Below are 4,760 nucleotides of genomic sequence, written 5' to 3' on the forward strand. Positions count from 1 at the left end.
AAAAAAAAAACAAAACAAAACAAAACCAGTTGGAGAATTCAAAAATGCATTTATTTATAATAAGTACGGAATTGAAATACATATGCCCTAAGTAGTTATCCTTATAGCCTTGGGCAGAGCAAAAGGAGTTAAAAAAAATACATAATTACTTTGAACATGAATTAACAAACACGGGAAACTCGATGATCTTCCAATTGTTGAGATTGGTGTTTGGAGGACAAGGGTACACTAGCTTGAGGGTATCATCATCACCATGATCCTCTTCCGCAACAGCCACCTGATCAGCATATATTATTCCGGCGCTTTGAAAATTTTGACGAATGTCACAAATAGGAATCTTCTGTGAATTCGGTATCCAGTTTTCCCGACGAGTCACCTTGTTTTCTCTTTTTTCCTTCGCAGCCTTTTCTTCATCAGCTTGAGTAGGTACATATCCCAACCCGTACCTATTGTTCTTTTCTGGTATTTCTATCAACTTCCCCAAATTGAGAAAAACTCCTCCTTCTAACATGGATTTGGTAGACTTCAATGATATGGTAGATTGTTTTGGTTCTTTTAAACGATATCCTTCACCCATGAAGACAACATTGGCAATTTCTAATGCTTGAAAGAAAGTCTCTATGGCTTCCTCCGTGTCTTCAATGTAGCCTGTAGAAGATAAATGACTTACTATCATATCTTCTTCCCCATATATTATTACCAGCTTATTGTTCACTGTAAACTTTAGCTTTTGATGGAGAGTGGATGTCACTGCTCCAGCAGTATGAATCCATGGTCTCCCTAAAAGACAACTGTACGCCGGTTTAATATCCATTACTTGGAACGTTATCCCAAAGATGTAGGGTCCGATTTGAATTGGCAGGTCAATCTCACCAACCACTTGTCTTCTAGATCCATCAAACGCTTTCACCACCAAAGCACTAGGCTTCAAACAGGCTCCCTCAACAAATAGTTTTGATAGTGTCGATTTAGGCATGACATTTAATGATGAACCATTATCTACTAGCACTCGTGCAAGAATGTGATCGTGACACCTCATAGAGATGTGCAGTGCCTTATTATGCTCTGTCCCTTCAGCTGGTAATTCATTATCACTAAAACTCAGGCAACTACTAGCAGTGATGTTACCGACAACTCCATCAAACTGATCGACATTGATATCGTGAGTAACATGGGCTTCGTTTAAAACTTTCATCAGTGCCCTTCTATGTGCTTCAGAATTCAATAACAAGGAGAGAACTGATATCTTGGAAGGAGTCTGATTTAGCTGATCCAACACCTTATATTCACTTTGCTTGACAAACTTCAAAAATTCACTAGCTTCTTCTTCAGACACCGTCTTTTTACTGATCTGTTGTCCTTTTATGGTATGATACATATCTTATTTTCCCTTTTCTCCATTAACCTCTTTTTTCCTAAGTTGCTCAGGAGTGTATACTCGACCACTCCGAGTCATTCCACCAATCCCTGAGATGTTAGTGACCTCAGTTCCTTTAGGTTCACAATCATCACTTGGTTGATGATCTGCCAAGTGGGATGTGACTTCGTATTTCCACGGTACTGCCTTGGTATTTCCATAAGGAAACGGGATTGGTGTTTGGACAATTATTGCATTTGGCTTGTTATGAGTTGACTTAAGATTCTCTTTTTTGTAAAGAATTTCCAATGGTTTTGGGAAAGATATATTATTTTCCACACACGACCCCATGGTGAACACATGACCATCTACTGCATGTTGGTCTATCCCATCTTCAATGAAATTCACAGAGGCGTTCCCGTGACCTGGCAAAGGATTGCTCCCTATGTTGGGATTGTCCTCCTTGAAGGTAAGCCATTTTGCATTAATCAATTCTTGCACTTTAGATTTTAGGGCTTGACAATCTTCAATGGAATGCCCAACGGCTCCTGCATGATATTCACATTTGGCATTTGGATTATACCATTTTGGAAATGGTGGTTCAAGAGGTTTCATTGGTCTTATGACTACCATTGAATTTTGAAGTAAATGGGGCAACAATTGGCTATACGTGACGGGAATTGGATCAAAACGAGTTATCCTTTTTTCTCGATTGACAGGTGGTCTGTAGTGATTTGAGCTTGGGTATTGATTTTGTGGGGAAAATGCGGTAGGTGGTGGTTGATAAAAAGGTGGTCTTGAAGGGTGATATTGAGGGAATGAAGCTTGTGTGGTTGCGGCCACATATGGATAAGGGGTGTAAGGATTTTGTGGTATCGGGGGCTGGAAAATTGGGGGTCGATAAGAATTGATGGGTGGAAAATAAGAGATTCTGGGGTTTACCATTACAGCGTTAGTGTCTCCTTCTTTCTTTTTTGTGAATGTCGTCTGGGGTCGTTTCACGCTAGTTGCTGCACATACGATCTTGCCACTCCTCATCCCACTTTCTATCCTTTCTCCTATCATGACAAGGTCAGAAAAGTTTGATGACATACTCCCAATCATCTTGTCAAAAAAAGGCGACGGGAGAGTATCCATAAACATACCAACCATTTCTCTTTCAGATAATGGGGGTTCTACTTGTGAGGCCATTTCCCTCCACCGTTGTGCGTATTCTTTGAAAGCTTCGTTGTCATTTTTCAGTGAATTTTGCAATTGCATCCTATCAGGGGCCATGTCAACGTTGTACCTGTATTGCTTCAAAAAGGCATCAGCTAGGTCCTTCCATGAACGAATTTGATTTCGCTCAAGATGCATATACCAACTTAACGATGCCCCACTCAAACTGTCTTGGAAGAAGTGAATGAGAAGTTTATCGTTATGAGCATGAGATGCCATTTTTCTGCAATACATAGTTAGATGATTTTTAGGACATGTGTTGCCCTTGTATTTTTCAAAGTCAGGAACCTTGAATTTGGCAGGGATAGTCACATCAGGAACCAAACACATATCGAAAGCTTCAAGGCCATAAACATTATACCCCTCAATAGCTTTTATTCGCTCTTCCAAGACATGGAATTTTTCCTTTGATTGTGTATCATCCCCAATGTGAGGTTGATGCCAATTTCCATTAGTATCGAAATGGGGTACTTGGGGTGCAATATATGGAATATTTTCTGAGGGTTGAGTGTTTTGGGGGTTTAAGTGGTTTGGGTTGTTTTCCATGGGGTTGACGACTAAGGGTGGAGTATAACCGGGTGGAAGACCGTACATAGGAAATTGTATAGTTGTTGTACGAGGTTGCTGGGTAGTCGGGGTAAAGCCTGGTGGGTGAGAAGGAGTGGTTTGGTGTTCTTCATTTGCAGCCGGAGGATTCTCATCAGTATTCCCCTTCCTTGACAAAGCTTGTATAGCTTCTAAGATTTGATCAACCTTGTCCTTCAATTGGTTGACATCCATTCTCATCACCTCTTGATTTTGCTCAAGTTCTTCCATGATCTTCGAGTTTGCACGAGTCCGATAAGGGTGTCGGGGAAACAACTTTATTGATTTTTTCTGTATTTTTTTTTAAAATAAAAAAAAATATTATTATGAGTATGCATTAAACATGAATGGAATGAAAATGCAATTATTTTTTTGGATGTTGGGGAATCATAAGTCTTGCACGAATTATTAATGAAAGAAGAATATGAGAATCAATAAACAAAATAGCAAATCCTTCATTGATGAGAAAAAAAGTACATTGCATTTCAATTAAAAAGCTACATCGACTATTGTATTTCAATCATCTTTTTCAAGAGGACAACCAATCTTCTCCTCCAATTCTTCTACTAAATGTTTGCAATATTCGACGAACTTGTAGACTTTGATTGGAGTGTTGAGTGGATGCATTACTGCATCAATCTCTCTTAGATGTTTTTGAATTTTTATGATTGCCTGATTAGCTAGCATTGCCAATTTCGAAAAGCAATCTTTCCAATGCTTGCCTTTATCTTCCAATTCTTTATAAATCTCTTGGTTCTTCCAATTCTTTATCTTCCAGTATATCGATAAGCATTTCCTCTTTCTAGGGAGTAACCCAATATTCGCTCAAATTCCTCTAATGTCGGGGCCAACTGAAAGTCTTGGAAGGTGAAACATCTTAAGAGAGGATCGTAATACTGAGCCAATGTTGTGAGGGCCCCTGTTTGCACATTCACTACCAAGAGATTTAGAATTTTCCCATATTTGTGAACGAAACTCTCACGTTGTATAGTTTTCATCTGGCTGCTGATGTCTTTTAAACTCTTCAAATCAGGTTGCTTGAACTTTAAAAGTAAAGTTTTTCTTTTTTTCCGATCCCATTGTCCACTTAAATAACACGTGACTAAATTTTGTATGATTCCCCAAAAATCCTGAAAATTTATGCAAAATGCTATTATGTTTTATTTTTCCTTAAAAAGAGAGAAAAAAAAAAGTCATGACATATGAATGAAACTAATATATATTTATAATGTCTTGAATATATGAGATAATTTTTTTGGTTTTTATAGATATTCTTTCAATGAAAGGATCTATTGGCTTATGTAGTGAAACTCTCACAAAGGAGGCTCTATGGTTCTAAACACGGTTCCTAGAGCCAATAATCCTATTTTAGAATATTGTCAACAACAATAGGTAAACTATTTGAAGTGACAATAACCTCAATAGGATCAAACTCTAGGTGAGATCTTCATGCTAACCAAACAGGATGTACATCCAGAAGGCTACCACTACGCGATCTCGAAACTAAACTTAAGTTTTGTTCAAACCCGGGTATAAGGTTCCACTCATAAGTGTGTGTCTTAAAAAAGTGTAGGTGTTGAATAAACATAATTCAATAAAT

Source organism: Cicer arietinum, chromosome 1, assembly GCF_000331145.2.
Source record: "Cicer arietinum cultivar CDC Frontier isolate Library 1 chromosome 1, Cicar.CDCFrontier_v2.0, whole genome shotgun sequence".
Lineage (NCBI taxonomy): Eukaryota > Viridiplantae > Streptophyta > Magnoliopsida > Fabales > Fabaceae > Cicer > Cicer arietinum.